We start from the raw sequence: 22,906 nt of genomic DNA on the forward strand, positions 1-22,906 counted from the left end.
GGGGTACCGCACGCCCTGCTCGGTGAGCTGGGTAGAGCAGCGGTGGTCTCGCCCTCCCAGTTGCCCGCGTCTTTTCCCTTCTTTTGTCTTTGTTTTTTTTTTTTTTTTTTTTAAACCCAGAAATAATACACAGTTCCCCCCCCCCCCACCCCGTCCTGGATAATACCTTCTTTAGGATGCATACTCACCTTTTGTAAGTTGTTTTGGTTTATGTTGTGGGGTTTTGGTTTTTTTTTTTTTTTTTTTTTTTCTCCGCGCCTCCCGGCCTCGCAGCGGAGGGTCCCTGCCGGCGGCCCGGGAGGATGTGTGCCTGGCTCTCGCCCTAAGCAACCAGGTGAACGTCTCACCCCCCTCAGTCCCCTTATTTTTTTGTTCATTAAAATCAGAGCTATCCGAGGGGAAGAAATGTGGCTCCTCCTTAAGTTACCCCAACCGTCAGGTGAAGCCAAAGCAAGCTGTGGGATGCGTCCACCCCAGCAGCAGGCGGTAGGCATTTTTCCTCTATTTCTTTCTTATTCTTCTTCCCCCCCCGCCACCTCCCCCCCCCCCCCCCCCCCCCCCGGCCCTCTTATCTCAGCTGTGTACAAACTGATATGGTACTTAGCAGGAAAGTGACTGGAAATTAAAATAACTTCGTTCACCAGAGGTTATCAGCTGGATATCTGTCATCATCAGTTTGTACAGAAAGAGTCATCTGCGGCAAAGGGCTGGACTAGAGCAGAGCCCGGCTCTCGGCAGCCGCCAGGCATGAGCCCGCCCGACAGAAACCGAGCCCAAACCTGCTGATGCGCGGTGCTGTCGCTCCTGGGGTAGGCACGGTTTTTCTTTCCGTCTTTCCAGGCAAGGTGATCGGGAGGTGCAGTATTTGCAGTGCTGGGGGTACGGTAAAATTCTGGCTGTAGCCATCCGCTCTGCCGGCGTGGGTGAACTGATTGCGACCTCGAAGTTTTATGGTGCTCGTTAATTTTTGTGGTATAGGGCGGCACAGGGGTTTGATCGGAAAATAACCACGTTCCCGGTAAACCGTTTCTCTATTAAATTGTATAATTAAAGGCGATGCGTCTTTCTTCTCAGTTCTCTCTAAATAATATTGGTCTTTTGGTCACCCTGCCAGGTTGAAGTGATTTTTTTTTTTCTTTTTCCTTTTCGATGTATTTTCTTGGTCGTAACATTAAAGAGAAAATAAGCTTTTGCAAGCGAAGGCAGCGCTTCGTTGCCTGTAAACGTGCGCCGTGTTTTCCAACCCGAATTTGCAACGTAAAACGCTTTCCTGTGTTTTTTACCTGCAAAAGCGCGACAAGAGCAGGGGAAGCCAAGGGTATCGATGCCCACGGCGCTTCTTCCCTGCGTGGGTGCTGCCACAGCACATTTCTGCGCTGAAAAGCGACGAGCTATCGGCTTTAAACCCCGCGTTTCGTTTAAATCTTTTGGGTGTCCCTTCTCGAGTGAAACCCGAGGGTATTTCAAACACGTGTAAGGGTGGATGTAATGCGAGAGATGCCGTGTTTTTTGTTTTTTGTTTTTTGTTTTTTTTTTTTTTTTTCCAAGCGACGGACTTTACTCACTGGGAGTGGGGTTTCCGCTCCCCTGTTCCCCCAGGGTGGGGGGCAGAGCCCCTGCCCGGTCCGGGGGGTGCCCTCCCGAGAGGTGAGGATGGCGGGGAGGAAGAACGGCCGCGCTGGCCTGGCAGGCGCCTCTTTCCCTGTCTCCAAAGTGACCTGTGTTTTACACTTCAGGCGCCTCGGGTTTTTTCTCCGCTGATTAGCCTGTTTACGTTATAGCCGGGCTACAAGTTTCATTTTATTTCCTCCGATAGACCCGATAAGAAAATCCGGCTTGAACTGGGACCGGCATGGGAAACCATTCCCAATCATCCCTTTCCTCTCCACTCCTTTTCGTTTCAGGTTTGCTCTCGAACCGTTCAAATCATACAGCCCTCGGTTCCCAACTCTTCATGACGTCACTCCCTTCCCAAATCCCACTCTTCTGACGTGTCTTTCACCCCGGGGCTCCGGGAGCCTCTCGGGTACCTCCTGCCCCGGGGCTGGGAGAGTGCAGAGGCATTTTTGCAGAGAAAAGCCGGGCGGGGGGATGCTGACGGGGTGGTGCCAGCGAGGTAACCGCCGCTCCCGCTGGCTGTGGCCAAAGAGGGAAGGAGGCAGATTGTGGGGAAAAAAAAAAAAAAAAAAAAAAAAAAAAAAAAAAAAATATCCCACCAAAAAGGTTTTTTATCCAATTAAGGCAAATCCCCTCATAGGCACTTCAACGTCCCAAAAAAGGGTTGGGGGAAAGCCGTGTGCAGGCACGGTGTGGTTGCTCCTTCCCCTACTCCCGGGTCTCTGCAAATCTGATCCCGTACGAGGGGTGCATTAGGGAGAGGAGGAAGGCTCCGGTCCGGCCGCATCCCCGCCGCGCCCCCCCCCAGCCCAGGCAGCCCCGGGAGCCGCGGGCATTGCCCGCCGGGCCGGGCCCCGGTGCCCCCGGTGCCCCCGGGGCGCTGCTGCCGTCGGGGCGAGGCGGTACGGGGGGTCACTTTGGTGACTATCGCAGGATGGAGTGTATTCTTTTCCGAGCCGTGTTTATGTAACTTAATGTACTTTAGAGGCTGCTGGGGAGTTTAGGCCGGGCTGATAAGCGCAGCGGCTATTTCAGGCGACGTGTCGGCAGCTCGCTCCCTCTCTTCTCCTGTTCGCTTATCCGCGCTACTTAAAATACACTTTTATCAAGGCCACCTCACGATACGGAGTGTTTCCATTCCCCAGTGGCTGTGACATTGAAGCGGAGTTATCGACCGGGGGCACCGGGGAGCTGCCGGCCGTGCGGCTCGGCGCTTTCCCCGCCGCGCGGGACCCGACCCCACGCCACAGGCACGGCGGGGCAATCCGCACCAGCCGGGGAAAATGGGATTTCAGCGGCAGCCGAGGGAGAGGGGCCTTTACCACCGCCCATCACCTCTTTCTCGGGCCGGACGGGACAGCCGCGGGAGCTGGGGCAGCGCTTCGTGAAACTCGACCCCCAAAGCAGCAGGGTCCTGTGTACACCAGACCAAGAGGGGAGAGGGGGCACGGTGGGTGTCCCCTTTGCCAGCGATCAGATGAGTCCCACGGCGAGGGGGGAGCCCCCAGTTCACAAGGATGATAAGGGATTGTTTTTTCTTTCCCCGAAACTCCTAGCGGAGGGCTGCCCGGGTGCCCAGAGGCCGGGCTTGAGCTCCAGCCTTGCTTGCTGGTTGCAGACAGCAGGCTCCGGGCCCCCCCGGCTGCCCCCGCCCGGGGCAGGACACCCTGCCCCAGCCTCGGGGAGCCCCCCCCGCTCCCGCCCGCTGGCTCCCTATCCCCCCGGTTGGAGCGGGGAGGGGGCAGGAGGTTATTTCTCCCATGCAATGAGCGGCCTCCCCGTCATTGGTGACCTGCCGCCGCCGTGATTTTGGGTGATTTCCACGGTGTATTTCAACCCTTGACGCTCAAACAAGCCGCAGGCAGCAGAGAGCCCTTACGGACTTTTATGCAATAGGTGGCTAAGAGTGTGGAGGGTTTTTTTTGTTTTGGTTTGGTTTTGGTTTGTCTTTCTTAAATAATGATCTGCAGCTTCTTTTTATCTCTCCTTCGTCCATTATTCGAGGTCCGCCTGGTTAATGATTTCAGCCTTTTTTTTTTTAAAAAAAAAAAAAAAAAGTTTTAAATCAATCAAACGCCCGGAGGAGAGGCTCCTCTTTGCCGCATAACGTGACTCCCGGAGCTGGCGCTCCGCGGTCCCCGCACCGGGTGGGTGAGCCCCGGCGGGAGGGGCAGGGCGAGGACGGTGCCCTCCGGCTCTCGGGGTGACCGGGGGGCGGCCGGGACCCACACAGCACCCTAAGAAACACGGTTATGACTTAGGTGCCTCTGTCCAACGGGCGTGTACGCACTTTGTCTCTTTTCAACACGTACAGAGAAGCTTTGAAAATGAGGAGCTAAGGTTTGGATTTATTGCTTCTCTGAGTTTTATTGATTCTCTGAGTTTTTAAAGGTTTTTACGGGCCAGCCTTAAATGGCCCAATTTTGATGCTTTTATCAACGGGTACCTCATTGCCCTTGCTACGAAGCAGTGGGGCGGTGTTTAATGTATTCCTTGCGGTGATGAATATTATATTATCTATTATTTCTAATTGCAGGGTGAGGCCAGAAGGAAAGCCCCCTCGCCTCCCTCGGGGCCCCGCCGCCTCGCCGCGGGGGACAGGGCCACGGGGTGGGTGGGAGCCGCCGCCGAGGGGGGAGCCCGGCGCCCCCCCAGGCTCCCTCCCCGCTCCTGCCTGTGTGTCGGGCAAGGCTTTCAGGGGTCTCTTCTGCTGGATGGGACGCGGAAAGCCCGGGGGAAAGTTTCTCGGGCTTCTTACTGCGACAGCCGGTTGTGGGAGAGGGCTGGGGCCGCTCCCCCTCCCCACCGCCTCAGAGCAGCGCTTCGCCCCGGCCCCCCCCGGCCCTTAGCTCGAATGATAGGCAATATCAAATCCCATCTGCTATTAGCTATTCTGCCTCCGCCCCCGTCCCCACAGCAAAGATTCCAGAGACTTCATTCTTTTTCACTTAAAAAAAAAAAACTAAAAAAAAAAAAAAAAACCAAACCAAAACAACAACAACAACAAAAAAAAAAAACAACAAAAAAACGAACCACAACAACCCAAAGCCCAAACCATACCCGAACCCCCACAGGCAAAATCCCCCATCATCGAGTATTCCCTGGGCCGGTGGTTGCCACTACCGTGCACCGTGAAGGAAATACCGTTTTTTTCATCGAAACCTGCCTGACAAACCACCCCCGCGCATCGTTGCCTTCTTATTTCTCTGACTAGGAAACAAAATAAATCATAGGAACTGGTCAAAACCTTCCAGCGAAATATTTTCCACAGGACAAAAACGAATCCGTCCTCCTGGAGGCATTTTGCGGGAGGAGCTCCGTTTCACTCGTGTCCGCTGAGCTCCGGTGGAGCCGCTCCGTTTCTCTTGGCATCGTGGCAACCCCTCGCCTTCCCTTTTGGAACCGTTTCCCCCCGCCATTTACCTGCCTTACTGAAACGTCTGAGACCAAATAAAAAAGTCAAAAAGCAAAAACGAAATTCGCAATCTTAGCTAAGCAAAACGCTTCACTCGATTCGAATTTGCGATGTTTTCAGTTGCTGCTTTCGTAAGAAATGTCAAAACTTGGGGACTTTGGTCCCGCTTGGAATGAAAGTTGATTTTTAAAAGTTAAAATAATATCTTCTAGAGCGAGTCTGACCAGTTCTGTAAATGCAAGTCCTACTGGATTGGAAAAACAAATCAAAACAACCACATCACAGAATTAGAGACTTCAGCATGAACAGCTCGGAGTAATTAGGTAGCCTATTAATAGCCTCGCTCCTCTCTGCTATAAGAAGTAGGTGGCTGGCTCCCGCCTCGGCAGGTATGCGCAAGGAGCCCACGGGAGACAGGGATAGAGACCGGGGAGATGGCAGCAAGGTTCCGACGAGACGTGTGGGGCCCCACCGACGGGCAAAATGCGTGTCCCACCCCAAACCCCTCTTCCTCTCCCCGCACCCCCCCCTCATTTTTTTTTTTTTTGTTGCCCCCTCCCGCGCCTGCAGACACCGGCTTTTCCCTTCGTTTGAGCTCCCGGGGAAGGTCCCGGCCAGGCGGGACCCAGCCCCGCCGGCCCACAGATAAGAGATGCTGCTGATTCACCTCCGAGGAGGCGACACCTCTCTTTCCCTTTTGCTTTTCTTACCCTTTATGTTTGGGTTGGGTTTGATTGGTTTTTTTTTTGTGGTTTTTTTTTTTTTCTTCCCCCCCCCCCCCCCCCCCCCGTGTTAATGGCTTCGTGGACACAGCCCTCTGTTTGCAGTTAAAAGTATAAATATATACGTTCGCCGTGTGAATACCGCAATTTCCATTTCGTTTATGTAATCACTAGCAGTGTTTAGCCATTTCGCTTAAGCCTCCAGGACCAAAGAGGCTGTGCAAATAATTCGCGCTTTTCGATTACTTTAGGGAAAGGTTGGTTTTGGAAAGCCGTTATTGCTGCCTATGTTGAACTGATAATTTGTTATTAAAGGACACAGGTATTTTCAAACATTAAAAAGAAAATTACAAAGCCGATTGTCCCAAAAGATGCTTAAAACTAGGTGGCTATATTATGTTGTTTCACTGTTGTTACTGATCTATTTTAAAAGGTCATAGATGACTGAATTTAATGAGTCAAACGACTTTATTTTAATTCCAATTAGATGAATACGAGCAAGAAGTAGTGTGGTCTGATATACACAAGGATTGTTTTCTAACAATGTAATAATTTCTTATATTTTTTATGTACATACATTTTATATACATAATTTCTTAATTTATTGTCCTTGATGGGTGCAATAGTTTTAGTATTTAAAGATGTAACACAGTAGTAGTAAAGTAGATGGGAATAATACAAATGTTACTGGGTTTGGGTTTGTTTTTTTTTTTTTTCAGTAGAGTTAGCAGCCTTTTTCTGATGTAACCAGTTCTCAGAGTAAATCAGTGTAATGTCAGGCTGTACAGTGACTACTATTTTAAAGGGAGAAAAAAAAAAAAAAAAAAGAAAGCCTAGGCATTTTTCAATAAACTCTGAACATAATACCATGCAACAGTATTACAGGATAAATTAAAGGAATTACTGCTAATATCCATCAGAAACCAGGATGGTATGTGGATCATGCATTTAGCACTTTCTGCTGACAATCAAACATAAGTTTAGCCACACACAACTGTGATCACTTGTGAAATAATGCCAAAAAAAAGAGTTTCACTATAAACTTACATCTCTTATTTACTTTGCAGCAGTGCATTTTCATTGCGACACTGCTGTAAGCTGGTTTTCCTAATAGTGAATTATACACTGGTTTGAGTGCATGTGAATAAGTGCTTAGAAAGAAGCCCTGCTTTTGTGTCTCCACTCATTTATCCAGATCTTAAAATGCTCTAAGCCTACTCATTCAGCTGGAATTCGTCCTCGTTCATGATGACCAAAGCATGAAGAGTGAGTTCCACAGACCTCCATGGAAGTACCTGTTGAAGCAATAAACCTTGCTAATGGATCAGTTCTGAGGTTAGCAACAAGAATTACCACTCAGCCCTTCAAGTCATGGTTGCAGCTTAACCAAGCTGGCTTTAAGCAGATCCTGTCCCAAAACCCAGATGAATATTTGGACAGAAAACGCAAAACTTTCTGCTGTCACAGCATGGAAGCCATTGGTCCCAAACAAACCCAGTCAGCACTGACTCAGCAGCTACCATAGCTCCTGTAATGAACTTAACAAGGGTAAGGGTGCTGTAAATGCTCTTTGTGTTTTGTGTCAGGCTCTGTCAGGTTTAACAGCATCTCTTTACAATGCAAATTCCATGTCATTGACACTAAAGATGGCATATCCCAGCACCATGGCCACCACAGCCCTATAAACCTACATTGCCCTTACTTCTGGAGGCCAGTGGCCCCAGCAGAAAGACAGCCATGAGCAGTTACAGCACTAGCATCTCATGGCATTGCAGCTAAATCGAACAGAGGCAGACTATCAGAGCCATGGGAGTGTTGGGAGATGAAAACTCAGAAGTGCTCAGCTGGCTTGAGGGCTTTTCTCTAGCTATTTTTGGCTTTCCCTCCAAATGCCCCTAATGTCACCCCCAACGCAGTGCCACTCCCCACAGACCACCAGCCAGGCTGGAGTGACCACAGCTTTAGGTAACATTACATAAATCAAAGTGTTTCAGCTTCTACAGTAAGACAAACTCTTTTCCTCCAAAAAAGTTCATATCTGTCAAATCATTTCCTTTTATCCAACATCAAGTTTTCCATGCCGTTTTTGAATTAATTAACCCTTTAAAGGAAAAGATCAACTTGGACACAAATTAGCAACTAGATTCACCTTGAGAGAGCAGACAAAGTGTCTTGCATTTTCCTCAGTCTCTCAGTTTGGTAATGGGGTCACACCTGGCATGGCAGCACTGGTCTGCCATGCCTGGACCAGAAGCTAAGGTCTCAGCACCTCATCCCTGCTCAGCTGCCAGAAACTGCAGCAAAACTTTTTGTTTTCTGCCTGGTCAGCAGGGTACAGAGAAAGCAACATCCCCTGAACTGTCTTAAACTGCTGTCTGTGCTTTGGGTTTAAGGCTTTAAACTTTTTCTACTGGAAAAGGTAAGGGCTAACATGAATATGGTCCAAGATATTTCACTTATGGAACTGGAGGGGCGTGTAATTCAGCCTAAAACTAGAATTTAAGCTATACTCTTATTCTAGTTCTTAGTCCTACATGAATAGTTACTACTCACCTCACAAACTGTGTCTGTGACCTGTTCTAAGTTTTTAAATCTATTCGGTTTTGCTTTCAATAGCTTCAATAGAATTGTTGAATGACATTTCCTTTAGCAGGGATTTTCCAAACAAATTAACTTAATTTCTGCTCGCAAGAAATGGAAAAAAACATATTTTGCTAGTGACTGCTTAGAACTATGTGTGCCTCTGAGGTCCAGAAGGTGACACATCTTCCACAAGTGTTTCCTCTAATAAGCGTAGAAAGGAGTAACTAATGATTGTGAGCTGTAGCTATTAGAAGGTTAAAAATATTCTGTACAGAAATGTGCTAACCATAGCTCAGCATTTGGACTTGTGGAACATAGAGCTGAGTAGGATGAATCTACAGAGAGAATTAAAAAGCAAGCAATTAAACCTCAGCTGAAAAAGGAGACCCCTGAATTTAGTGGGATTGGACCAAATGAGCAGGACCAGCCCTAGAAAAGATTGGCTGGATGTTAAATGTGAGCATTTTGGCTGAATTCTTCACGTCATCTGGGCATTTTGGATACAGCCAGAATTATTACAGCAAAAGCAGAATATGTTGACCATTTTGTTATGATTAAGGATAGAATTGGAGAGAACTGTTAAGCAGATGGGGAAGGGTAGGCTGATGGGGACAACCTCACTCAGGGCTCCATGACTGTTTTTAAGTCAACAGAAGAAATGCAAGTCTGGAGTCAGCAAGTCGATGCAGCAAGCCAGAGCTGCAGTGACAAGGGGGGTGCCATTGCCTGGGAGCAATGCGAGGGGAGAAGGACCTACCCACCTCCCTGGAGCCTGGGAGGCAGGGTACGCACCCCTGTCCCCACGCCCTAGCGCGGCGGCAGGGACCAGGAGGCAACAAGGCCCCCAGATCATTATTCCAGATCAGACTTCTTCCTCCACATGAGGAAGAAGCGCTGCCCTGGGGCCATACCCCCAGAGCAGGCATGGGGCTATGGCCATCCACCCCATGGGGTTTCAGAAACTGGGACTGGCTCACAAGCTGCCTTGAACCCACCCAACTCCTTGCATAAAAGCAGAATCCATCACACCTAGAATTACACTAAAAGGAGTAACAACATATATTCTTTATTGTATTCAGCATTACAATGTTTCCCAGTATCTGTCAGTTGGCATGTCAAAAATACACCATCGAATGGATTAAATTATTTTATCAGTCCTCTATTTGGAAAGCAGAAACCTGCTGTCTAAAGCTCAAGAAGTAAATAAAGCCTAACGACGAAGGACCAAACTCCAGTGGGAGTTTTGCTGGAGAAAGGCCTGCACAAGTTGGCCTAATTAATTAAAATGCAATAAAATACAATTTCCTTTACATCATTACACTCTAGTGTCAACCTTAGAGTCACAAATTTGTTAAAAGCTGAGCAAGTGATTCATCTGTGGTTACCTCTTGGTTAAAAAAAAAATGCAAAAGGATGCCTTTAAGGAAGTGTGTTAATAATTAAAAATTAATGGTCTAAATGAAGAGTACTGACAGTATTAAAAAGGGTAATTTTGTTGATGCCAGTTATTCATTTGTGGGCCATCAAGCTATAAACTGGGTTAATTTATTGACTGCAATATAAACTGGCTATGTGCCATATTATTCAAGAAAAAACAATACACTGCAAAAACAATACAGAGAAGAGGTAATTTGTACAGAGTTCATGAGACAATTATATCATCTAATTACGAAACTGAATCACTATGCCCTTGGCTCTATTTATTAGAAAAGAATTGAAGGACATATTAAACATACTGAAAATCTAGTAATTTAAATTTAAATCCTGCCTGTACACCCAAGCATCCAGGATCTGGTGCAGTCCAGCACATGGATCAGGAGTCCTGAAGGAGGATGCTTCAGTTTGGGACTGAGGATACTACTTCACATTTCTGTGCACTAGAAATGAAACTACTGCCCCATTTTGCTGAAAATTGTTTTGAGGTTCAATCAAGGTAACAGAAAACATTTAATAATGTTAATACACCAAAAAAAAAAAAGAAGTAATTAATTACTTATTTCACGACTTGGCAGCAGTTTGAAAACTGTCTGTATTTTACGTGCTTCACTGGTGTGGTGCATCTCTGGAATAATCCAGCAGAAGCATTTGGGTGCAGGTGGATGCATTTCATGTTCAAACACAAGCAAATCACTGAGGTGCCTGAGCCGTCAGACATAACCAAGGCTCTGTGATATAACTCATTCGCTCACAGCAAAGCTCATCAAAGCACAGAAATGACCAAGACCAAAACAAAAGCAAGTTGCTGAATTATTCTGCGAATTTCCAAATCGCATTGTGCTGCAACCTTTTGAACTCTTTTCAGATGTTTTTCCTTGAACTTTTAATCTTATTTAAGGAACGTGCAAACATTTTCTTTGTTGATTATGTAATGAACTTCATTAAACTATTTTTTTTGCATCTCTTCTGATGTTTTTTATTCTCAGTTTACTGTGCATTTTGTATTTGAATAGATTTTAATGGGTCACATCTAGACATACTATAGCAAATTGTGGAGGAGGCTAATATTCAGAATGATTATAAGGAGTATTTGTTTATAAAACAGGAAAAAAACTCAGTGTCTCTTTATTTGTTTTTATTAATAATAATGCTGGCATGCACACAATACTTTTAAAAATGAATGCTATGAGGATCTAGGAGACAGAATAGCAAATGGAGAGCCTGGCAGACCTGGGTCTGACTTTGACCCAGGTAGGGAAAGCATAATTATGCATGTTGGAAGGTGCAATTCTACATCACATTGGCCCTGGTACAATCCCGACTTAAGAAATCCGCTCCCTCTGACAGGAGGGACTATTCTGCCTGAGGGAGTCACCCTGGTGCCAGCACAGCAATCCACTGTCTTCTCCCAGTAGTGTTAATGAAATTCCTTGTGGGACCACACTGGAAGAAAGACCACTGAAACGATTACAATCAAAAATAACTCTCCCTTTCCTCCTCCCGTGAACAGTTTATTTTTAACTTCCATCACTTTGGTGCTCTGATTTAAGCAGTGCTCTACACGCAGTTGTTTTGGCATGACCGAGGAGGTGACAAACTGCAGGCCAGAGGTGGGAACAAGCATCTGGGCAGGAGCTGGTTGCAGCAGCTTAGCTGCCAAAGGCATCATGTCATGGGACTATGATGTGATAGTTCATTGTATGAATGTAAACTTTGCCTTTCCTGACTTTTCTTGTAGTCATGTAGCATCTCTGCCACAAATCCCTAGTACAGAGATGCTGGACCAGTGTTGCTTTCCTACCCTATCCTGGTTTGTTTACATTAGAGATTTGCAGTCACGTGAGTTATATCATGGAGAAACACAGTATAGGCAAAGCCTCGGCCAAATCACAAGGCCTATATCCTTAAAGGCGTTTATTTATCTGGTTAAGTTTCAGTCAGTAAAAAGCTTAAATGGACAGGATTAGGAGCAGGCATACAGTTGGGGATAATGCCTTGGCCATAGGGCAACAGCCACCTACATGCCTCAGCTGTGTTCCCTGGCGGGTCTCTGGTCGCAGCCTTATGTGTTCTGCTTACAGGATAAGCATCAAGTTGTATATGTGATTCAGAACTGAGTAAGAACTTCTGCTGGGTCACTTTGGCCGGGATTTGGGGTTCTTCCATCTTTTCTTTAAAGCACAGATCATGAGTCAGTTGCTGAAATCTCCTTTCTTATCTCTCCAACTTCCTGCCATTTCATGGACCTCAGGTGATGGTGACCCTTTGATTTCTTCTGTCCTCTGCCTGTGATTTTTGTCTCCCAAGGACTCAGAAGCTACAACCTAATTTGAACTTTTGGATACAGCTATGTAAGCACTTGGGCAAACTTGCATGCATAGCCTTTAGCATACAGGAGGTCAGATAACATCTAATCTTCTCCCCATTAGGGTAAAAGTATGTCCCTAACACATTATTCACCAATAATGTCAGAGCAGACAACACAGGATATTATATAACACATCCTACAGTTCCCTATACTAAAAGCAATCATCTGACTTGTTCATGTGTGACAGTGTCACAACATGACATCATCCAGAACACACCAAAGTCAATGGAAAAAATACCAGTTCAGGCAGATTTCAATCTCTCCTTTAATACCTCAGGTAACTCACCTTACACATCACAGTCTGGGTTTTGAGCCTCCAGCATGGTCATCAGACATTACTTTTCCTTCCATTCTTGACCTGTTCTAGGCACCCAGGAGATTTTACTACTCATGACTGGTACTTTAGGCAGATTTAAGACTTCAGTGTCTAATTTTTCAATAAGAAGACCTTGTTTGCCTGTACAGGCATATTGCTTCTCTTTTGCTCCACACACACAGTTCCAGCACTCCTTGAGGTTAGTAGGCCTTCTTGTAATGCAAACAGATTTAAAACAAAATAATGTTGTGATGGTTATAAAAGAGAATTTCCACGGGACTCTACTGTATCTTGATGGCATAAACAAAATACCTAATGAAAAGTGACCCTTGAAAATCATCTGGCGCACAAAAGTGTGATTTTGTGATGGAATAGGGTGGTCCAAGCTTGGCTGGATCAGGTTGGTCCACAAGGACCTGCAATCCTTCAAGATATCTGTGGAGCTTTAGTTCATCATGGTCTGCAGAATTAGCCTGGGAATCATTTCTTCAAACTATGGTGAGATATAAACTTCCTTACATGTTCAGCTAATTCATGTTTATCTGCCATTTCTAAACTCTTTTCCATCATGCAGGGAGGATAGGGTCTCACTGAATTCAGTGACTTTACCTGTACTGGAGTATTTTTCTCTTTCTCTGGAACCTCATTCATGTCTTTTCTGTCCTCATTTCCCAGATATGAAGCATCAACCTATACAGAGGATACAGAATCTACACACTCACTCTGGAGACCACAATATATGGTACGTAAACATTTTTTTGAAAAAATAATGTATATTCCTAGCAACCTTTTCATATCCATCAAGCTGCCAGTAATTTCAGAGAAGACTCATGCTACTTACAAAATCCATTACCAAAGTCAGCCAAAATTCCCAGAAAAGGAAATCGAAGGGCAGGCAGGTAACTAATCCAGTTTGGAGCCGTCAGGGTGTGACCTGAGTCATGCTTTCAGAGGAAAGGCAAAATCAGATTCTTTCCCAAAGAGGAACAATACAATGATTTAAATAGAGAAGGCTAGATGATGAGCAAGCAGTTGCTGCCTGTGCAGAAAACATTCCCAAGAAGAGGACTGATGTAGTTGTAGTGGATAGTTACACAAAGCCAGACAGGCAGTATTGACCCAGATATCCCGCTCCTGCACTCCCTTTCCTGGCTGTAGCTTATGTAAAAGAGTAGAAAGAAGGAAAACCCATGGAATAATGAAGATGAATGCAATAAGTGTACCCGAGCCTGTCTGCTTGTTTTAGTGGTTAATGCCACTAGAGAAACCCTGCAGGGCTTTAAGCAATTATTAGTGATGAAGATTTATGAAGCCCTTTTAAAAACTTCATTAAGGGGTCAGAGAGATTTAAGTGGCCTCGCAAGCTCTGCACTGAGCCAAGAGATTCACTTTGCAGAAACTCGGCCAAAGGCAGCGAGGGGAGAACTGGCTTGCAAGGACTCTTCACACACTCTGGCCTGGGAGGAACGATGCCAGGTACCCTATGGATCTGGGCAGTACGACATGCTGCCAAAGTCCCAAGCAGGGTTATGGTGTGTAAGGTAGTTAAAGGAAGCTGCTTAGCAAAAGTAATTGCTCTGAATATTGTTAAGGCCAGCATACTCTGGTAAGCAAGCCAAGTCTGTATATACTGCTTGCACATCTCTCTTCTTCCAGCTTCCTTCGGTTTGTCCAAAATACAGTAGAGCATTTTTGTAGTTCGGATGTGATGTGTTTTCTTCCTTCTGATGACAAGCACTGCCTGAATTCCTTCAAATCATAGCCCAGAATCTTACCTTTCATACTGATGCCTTTAAGCAGTTGTTTAGGTCTGTGATTATTTAGATATAAATAGCAGTGCTCATTAATCTGCCAGTCACTTACTCCCAGCTATGAAAATGCAAATTGGGTTGGCTTGTTTGTGTTTTCAAGAGAGAAGGTGGTGTCGGTAGGCGGGAAGGGGAAAGTTCCCTGGGTGCTGCTGTTATCACCCTTTTGTCTCACAGGGAACGTTTCATCTGCACCCCGGAGAGCTTTGCTGGGCTCTGTTCTACCGCCACCGAGGTGGGTGTGCATCATGAGCATCTTGTAAAGGTGGTTCATGGACTGACGGATTGGGTCAACCCCATAAAAAAACAGCTCCTGGGCTTTTTTTTTTTTTTTTTTCAGTAGGTGTGTAGCAGAATAAGCTCTGGTAACTGGCAAAGCCAGCAAACCTTGACAGAAGAGATGAAGGCTGCTCTTGTAGTGTCACAGGTAAAACTACCATTCCCTTTGGCTTGCTGAAGCTCCCCAGTCATTAGGAAACAGCCATGATGGAGCAGACATCATGATCTGTTATAAAATTCAGTATAAACCAAAGCAGTGGTGTTTCAGCTTAACTGTCCACCTGAAGCAAACACCCTTCACTAGATGGCTTACAACCCAATACAGGGCACTTCAGATGAGGTGTGGGAGGTGTTACACAGCCTCAGTGCCTATGGAGGAGGTGAGGGCCTGCCCTGGAGCTGGAAGGAAGGTGAAAAGAGAAAGATAGTAGAGGATTCAGAAAGAGAGGGACCTGAGAAATCTGCAATATGAAGATAAATGCTGGATGGAGCCCTCAAAGACTTCCCTCAGCTCACATCCCATCCCTAACAGCTACCAGAAGGCACCTACAGAAACCTACCAAAAATGACTATATAAAGCAGTCCCTCTCCTGTTTTTTCCTCCAAACCCCAGCATGTTAAATACCTTCAAATCTAGATGCCTTCAGCATGAATTGAAGTAGGCTCCTGAGTTTTAGTGGTGCATTAGTAGAAGGAGGATCTCACAATGGAGTCAGTTTAACAATTAATCTTAATTATTTTGGGGGTGTTTGTTCATATAAGCCCTCATTTAGGATCACACTTTTTACATTTGCAGAGCTTAAAGTACCCGCTTTACACTAAATGAGAGGGATGGAGGGAACCACACACTTGTGGACGGGGTTCCTCAATCAGGTTTCATGGCAGAATGGCTCAAGCCTGGGGTAGCCTCCAGTAAGGGCTGAATTTCTGAGTGATGCAACAGGCAGCTCTCAGTCACCTCTCTGGGTGACAGCACTATCTGGCACTACTTTAGCATCTGTTAGACACACAACACTGGCTATAGAGTCTCCAAATTAAGCCGTGACAATACTTCCCAAACAGTTATGAGGTAAACAATTCAATATTAATGAATAACATAAGGAAGCTTATCTACCATTACCTCCATCCTGCAGAGTTTCTTAAAGGAGAAAAGGGCCTTGCCTTGCTACCTTCATTTGAATACAATCATTTCTGATGCATTCCTGAAGTTGGCAACAAACACAAGAGGTGTCCTCCCATCTGCAGGAGCAAGCAGAGCCCCTGTAGTGAGCAGATTCCGGCTGGCAGGGGCTGGCAGGAAGGAGAAGCCTCCCGCATGACAGTGAGTCATGAGATCTTGGTGTTGACAAGGAGAACAACTACAGAAGAACCAATTGCATAATATCCCAAAGAAGAGCAATTAAGTGGCTTCATTGATACAAGTTTTGCATGAGCTATACACTACAAATAGCAGCTTCATTCAGGCCATTTCAATGACACACGCCAGAGATAAGAAGAGCCAAGATAATAATGTTTTGCCATGGCATTTTGAGAAATTGAGATGAAGAATTTTTCCAGAGCAGGAAGCTTGTTATTCTCACTTTGTTTTGATTTTAAGCGCTGCTGACTATGCACTGTTGACACACTTTTTTAGATATTTTTTTTTATTGCTCCCTAGATTATAGGGCACAGGGAGATTTCTGCAGTAGGCAAAGACACTTCTGAGGCATATGCTATAAGAGTGGAAGGAATCTGCTCCAGACCTTCCATAAACACAGGGTTAGCTCACCGTATCTAAGTGCCTCTATATCAGGAGCATTGCTCTTGCATATCCTGTGGAGACTGGGGATATAGGGTGACAAAGAGAAGTGGTGGGTGGCTCGGGCACCCAGTGCCTGAGTCCCTGGGTGCCGGTGTCAGCCCTTGGTGCCTGTAGTTGCCTCCACAGCCCCGAGGTGCGGCACATTGTGTCTCTGATGTTCCTGTCCAGCTGCCACTCCTTGTGAGGTGTTGCAATGGCTCAGCTAGGAGAGTAAAGCAGTCCTGGGGGCTGCTATACATAAGCCCATGTCACTCCAGAAGGCAAAACCCTGGCCTGTATGGCTTAGGGTGTTAGCAATTGCAGAAAGTAAAAGCACTTGGAGGGCTTAATAACAGCTCCAGAAAAAAAAAACATTCACAGTAAAGTGCACCCTGATCCTTCATCTGGAACCATATTTATAGGCTGCCAAAGTAGGAAACATCTGAGGTGGCAGGAATCCATGAATCAGGGCCCATTTACCATTGTTGTTTGGTGTTTGTCTGTTTGTTTGTTTGTTTCCATTTTCCACATGCAGAACAATGCAGGTCATCATAAAATTATTTAGGGACTTGTGCTGATCCCCAGTTAGCACTCCTAAACCTTCTACTTGCCTCAGGTTTGTGAGTGAAATAAAAGATAAACCAGAGCAGAATTCAGCCCTGCTTTTCCTTGAGCTAGTGGGAACTTTGCCAGCATTTGATTTTTTAAATCTGGTTTCCTCAGCTAATTTATTAATGCAAAATTAGCAACCTCAAGAACGAAAGTGTAACTATGAGTTTGTTACTACTGTTATACCCAAAAGTGGGTTACATTTCCCATCAGTTCCCCCAAGCAAAACCCGTACACCTGTGAAGCACAATAATTACTTTTTTCTCTCTCTGTGGTGAGACTTTAGCAAGAAGTGAGCAGCAATGTTTGTTGCAAACCTTCTTCTTTTGGGCTCTGGCTGCTGTCCTGGCTCTTACCTGGGGGCTGCCAGCCCGGATGCCACATCCTCTTTCTACAAAGGGGAAGGAGAGCATTTTTCTTTCCTTTCCCTCCACATTGTAAAAAGCCATCGGGAACCACAGACCTGTGTCATCCTGAATTGCTGTGACCAGATTTGCCAGGCAGCTTTTCCTACTGGAAACCAAAAGCCCTGCGCGCGTTCGTCTGCCTGAGCAGGTACCCTGGGCTGTGCGTAGGAAATGGGGGTGGGCAGAACGGCTCCTGCCCAGTACAGTGCTGTGTGTGGTCTCCCAGTGCCATCCCGGCTCTGGGGGAGCACGGAGCACAAGCAGCAGCGAGGGCATCAGGCAGCCACTGCAAAACTGCCGCACGGGCTCAGATCCCACCTGCTGCTTCATCTGGAATGAAATTGAGTATTTCAGGGCCACTTCATCCAATGAAGGAAGAAGTAAGTGGGGTCTTCAGGTAATGGACTTCAAATATATAAATTAGGCTGCTGCAAAGAGAAAAGGAATGGATTTTTTCTCTGTTGGTAGACAGAAGTGATGGGCTGCCCGTTTAGCAAAGGAACAGGCAATGTTAAAGGTCTGCCAGAGAAGAGTGGCAAATCACCAAGACATGTACTTTTAAGAGCAGGTTAAACACCTTTGGGGAAGGCAAGACAAAGGAAAAAAAAAAAAGACTGGGTAGCCCTCTGAGATCTCCCCCAACAGAATACTTCTCTGGCTCTGAAAATGGATGATGATCCACGACTGCCAGTGGACAGTGTGGTTGCGAGGGAGAAAAGTTACATTCCTCAAATAAATGATTCATTAAAAATCAGTGACCAGCTCCAGGAACACTCTGCTATCAGTGTTTTGCCTCACATTTAGTCATGAAACCAAGAGGAGTTAAAAAAGACATGGCTGTGGCTCAGCAATGAAACCCTTTCAGCAATTACACCCTACCAATAAATACTCATGAGTGCTGGAACAAGCCTTTATTTCTAGAAATGGTTTTAGTTGTGGAAAATATAAACTGTGTCTTCACTGCAGACACAGCCAAAACTAATCAAAATACTCCTCATAACACAAAGGAAATACCTTTGAGCTGTGATAAGGAATATGAATGTACTTCTTTTACGTCTCCACTAGCTAATAACAATAAGATGGACTGGTGGCACCCTTTTCAGCACGGAGATTAATAGTCAGGGAGAAACTGAGAAGGAGAAAGTACACTTTCAGTTTTCTTTCCGATGGCTAATTAAAAAGCCCATATCTGAGAGGAAATGTTGTGGAAATGAGAGCTATTTGGATGTGCCTTCCCCCGTATACTATCATTCTGCTTTGTGAGGAATGCTTTATTAATGCTAATCTCATCCCTGTGCTTTGACAGAAGTTACGGTTTCCTTCCTTTGTAGCCACTAAGGCTCAGTTCTATTACAGGGTTTGTTTAATGGGAGCTTTATTATTTTACTAAATTACCTCATCTTCTGGGAACAAACTTAACCTTGAACTATGAAGCTAAATGGCTTTTTAATGATGCAAGTCTGTTTGGAAATTGTGCTTTGATGACTCTAAATTTTCTTCATTCTGCATGTTTAATATGTGCTATATACATAAAATAGTGACTCATTTCCGCAGATTTTCCTGATTCACTATTTAAAAATCAATTTGCTGCAATTATTAGGGTTAAGACAAGTGGAAACATTCTTAATGGTATTCATGCACCAGACAGGAGCCCCTTGCATCACTAGGGAACCCATCTTCAGTAAGCTGTGAAATTATACCAACATTGATGCTTAAATATCCAATATTGAAATGTTTAAGTTCTAAGATGATTTAAATATCACTCCTAGGTGCATTCTGGGATGGTGCCTTCTTGTGCTGCCATGACATTCAATGAGAAACTATCAGAAACAATGAGAAACTTCCATTAACCCAAATGAGACAGTGATTTGATCCGGAGTTTGTAGTTAGGCCAAATGAATGTGATTTTCTAGAACAACCTGTGAGATGGTGGATCTCTCTGACCCCAGAGAAACTAGGCTTTTGCTCACAGGGTGATTGTCTGAGTGCAGAGGGTGAAACACAGTACGGGGCTATTTTGTTAAGATCTGATGTACACTAAAGGAATTACTGTCTTGGTTCCTGGTTGATTCCTTCCCAAATGCCTGCAAGTCACTGCAAACCCACACAAAAGACTTCTTGACTCTAGAAAAATGTGTGTCTATGTTTAGGGTGTGTGCAGTTCGGATACTTCTGAGACTGTATTGCCCAGAGGTCACCTTTGGGCTAAGCTGGGGGCAGTGTTTTTCCTTTGTGTCAGACTTGAGTGGGAAGAAATACATGAAAATCAAACAGAAATATGCTGTTTGCAAATGGGTTAGCTACACTGTGACGACCTATCTATTAAGGAATATTGTTGAAGCTTGTGAACTTCTTTCCATGTCTCCATTCAGAAGAACCCTGCATCTTCCTGCATTACGAGCAGAGGTCTGGGCACTGACTCCCCTTCCTCATCAAACTGCCAGACCCACACAGCCAGGCACAGTCTGTCCCATGCTTCCTGGGGACACCGAGGTGCTCCAGACCCGCTGCATGTACGCACACACGCGTCCCTTGCCTGTCACCTGGGAAAAATGGTGCAGCCATCTGGGATAGTTAGGGAACCAGCATTGGAAAGGTTGACCCCTTTGGGGAGCAACAATTTCTTCCCAACTCCTACATCTCTGAGTGAAAGGGGCCCTGAAAGAAACGGCAGCTGTGGGCAGATTGCAGCACTGGAATAGCTCATCCAGACTGCCAAGGGATTCCCAGGAGAAAAAGATACTAGTGCTGGGGGACAGCCTGTATAAATTGCTCCAAGGGCTCCAGGCATACCCTTGCCTACATCAAGCTTCCAGTTTTGCCCCACGCTGTTGAATTAAAAGCACAGTGGTCATGACCAGGTCACTTCTAGCACATTTTTCCTTCTGCCTTTCCCATCCTACAAAACAGTCCTTGCACATCGTGTGAAAAGAGGTGTCTGTAATGACAGTGTCAGAATTGGCACCAGTTATTTCATGTGTTGTTAGACACCTAAAGTCAGCTAAAAATATTTCAGAAGAGAAACCAACAGTTTTGGTATCTGATTTTCCAGTCCGTAGAAATTACTAAGCTTCTGTCTGAGTTTTGCACTCAAACTTAAGAGCAGAGCCTCTTTCCCTGGATGCTCTCATCAGATGACCCACTTCTAACATAATGCATCCAAGTCACGCCAGGACAAACTCTCCATCCTTTTTTGGTGTCATCTCAGTAAAATCACCTCTCATTCTCTTATTGTAGCTTTTTATACAGAGACCTCTCCATTTGCCACAGGGAAAGGTAGTTATTTCACCTAAAGAGACCACAGACAGCCAAGTGCCCCCCACCCACAAACTTTTATTCCCTCCAGCACCCTCATTCCTGTAGTAGTCCTGGGCTCCCACATTATTATGAGTCTTTGTGAAAACTCTTGCCCTACAAAGCAGGATGGCCAACTTTCCCCCAGGCAAACCTTCATTGTTATGTGCCATAATCTTTTCCAGGCGAGAACTGTGGGACAACACAACACTGCCAGCATCAGAGAGCTGAGGGAGGCGTTCTGGCAGGTCATTATTTGGGTGTAGGAGAGATTCCCCACTGCTTTCCTATGGCGTGGGGATGATCTGGATGTGGACTGGGTTACGAGGTGATTTAGCCATGTTAGTCCCAGTATACTCTGCCTGTTTGCTTCCCCCCAGCACCTGGGATTGCCCAGGAGCCCCTGTGCCAGTGCAGCCCCAGTGTGCCTCCAGTGAAACAGCTGAGCATGGAAAGAGCATCTGCCTTGCACAAGGGCTCCTCATGCCTTAAAACCTGCAGCTTGACCACCTCTGCTTTATTCCATCTTTATTGCCTGTACTGTGAAAACAAAATGCCCTGCAAGAAGCTACTGAAAGTGAAAAGTCTGTGTTTTCTGCAGATCCTTTACATGTTAAAGAATATATTTTCATACTTCCTTCCCCCCAGCCCTCTGGTTCGGTACAAGTTCTACCACCATAAATTTATGGCACTGCTTGGAAATCCAGTTGACAGACAAGGTCCTGCTGTGCTACTAAACATAAATATTTCACCTTCTTGTTGTGTTAAGCCTTGGCTGGATTTTTTTGTTCACCAATATTTTTTTTCCAAATGGGAATGCAAGCAGCTGAAGCCCAGTGAGAAAACATGGAAATAGATTTCTAGGAAAGTAACCAAAAGGGCTTTACCAGCAGGACAAGTTACTTATCAAGAACTATTTTAGGAACGTGAGGAAATGAAACTTTGATGAGAGAGTTCCAAGAGGGAAGATTTACTGAGGAGCTGAGGGTTCAAAGCAGGATGACAGCACAGATATCAGGAAACCTTCTCTGCACCTGTTTCTCCACCAGCTGTCTTACTATACTCCCCCTGCTTTCTGCTGGCAGCTGAACGGCCGAGATCTGCATCCTCTTTTGTACTAATCCGCTCCACCGTCTGTCTGGAAATGTTTGCCAGTTACTTCATCCCCTCCTCTTCCTGAGCAGAGACATAAGACACAGTTTCTGATTTTAATACCCAGCTGTGCTCCAGAGACCTTGTATAAATCCAAGTCACGCTCTCAGAAAAGAGGGTTACAGCATGCCTCAGTTTCCCATCTGTACAAGGGAAATACATTACAGCTTTCCTTCCTTCTTGTGTATATTATCTAGTGAGGCTTCGGGCTCCTTAGGCTGGGAGCTGCTTCTTTCAGAGTCTATATCCAGCATTTAATACCAAGGGACCCACCTCAGTTTCAGCTTGCAGGTGCTGCTGTGCCTTTAACGGTGCTTGAAGCATTTCTATTACGGTGCATTCATGCAAATTTACTGTAAAACAAAGACCTTTTATGCATAGAGATTAAGTGCAGTCTTCCCCTGTGCCACTGCTCTGCACATGGGCATTTTCTGCAGGTCTCCTCGAAGCTGTGTGTCTGAACTGTTGGTTTCACAAGCAGGAGTCTCGCCTTCTTCCTCCACGCTCTGCCCCTGGAGACATGCTCCAAAGCTCTCACTTGTTGCGCCAGATCCCAAGATCCTTGAACATCACAATTCTGCCCCCGTGCTGTGGTGAGACAGCAGGAATGGGTGGCTTTGCTGAAGCCGGCAGAATATCGTACAACGTCTTGGTTTTACACGTGATTTTGGAGTCAGTTTAGGATGATGAAGCTAGACACATCAGCACACAGACACCAAAGTAGACTTACATCCTCTTTTTGTGTCCACAAGTGCTTCTATGTGTAGATGAGAGAGACTGGGAGCACTTCCCAGCTCAGCCATGCCCCAGTTCTACTCCCAAATGAATTGCTGGCTTGCACCAGCTACAGCACCAGCCATCTTTGCCCACTTTTTGGCTTTCCAGGAAGGGAGGATTTGTGGAGCAAACATATTCCCAACAGGCTTCTTTCCTACAAGCTCAGGGCAGGGTAACACAGCCTGGTGTTCCTCAGCAGGCAGGTCCAGGGACATCCTCAGATGCTTTCCCCACAGCTGCACAGCAGTGGCCCGGGCTGCATCACAGGGTGGATGTGGTCAGCAAAGCTTCGGACTGTAAAACCTGCTAAGCAAACACAGCCACAGATGCCGCCTGCATCCC

At 45.9% G+C, this 22,906-nt stretch overlaps 1 long non-coding RNA gene across 2 annotated transcripts in view; it reads left to right on the forward strand.

The window, feature by feature from the left end:
* The first annotated feature begins 22 nt into the window (after nucleotides 1–22).
* LOC116960392 overlaps nucleotides 23–22,906 on the forward strand; it is a 33,215-nt gene continuing 10,331 nt past the window's right edge. For both annotated transcript variants that reach the window (XR_004406356.2, XR_004406357.2), the window contains exons 1-3: nucleotides 23–193; nucleotides 387–486; nucleotides 13,134–13,200. This is a non-coding gene — a long non-coding RNA (uncharacterized LOC116960392). The remainder of the gene's footprint in view (nucleotides 194–386; nucleotides 487–13,133; nucleotides 13,201–22,906) is intronic.

Source organism: Tyto alba, unplaced genomic scaffold, assembly GCF_018691265.1.
Source record: "Tyto alba isolate M040663 unplaced genomic scaffold, T.alba_DEE_v4.0 Super-Scaffold_27, whole genome shotgun sequence".
Taxonomy (NCBI): Eukaryota; Metazoa; Chordata; class Aves; order Strigiformes; family Tytonidae; genus Tyto; species Tyto alba.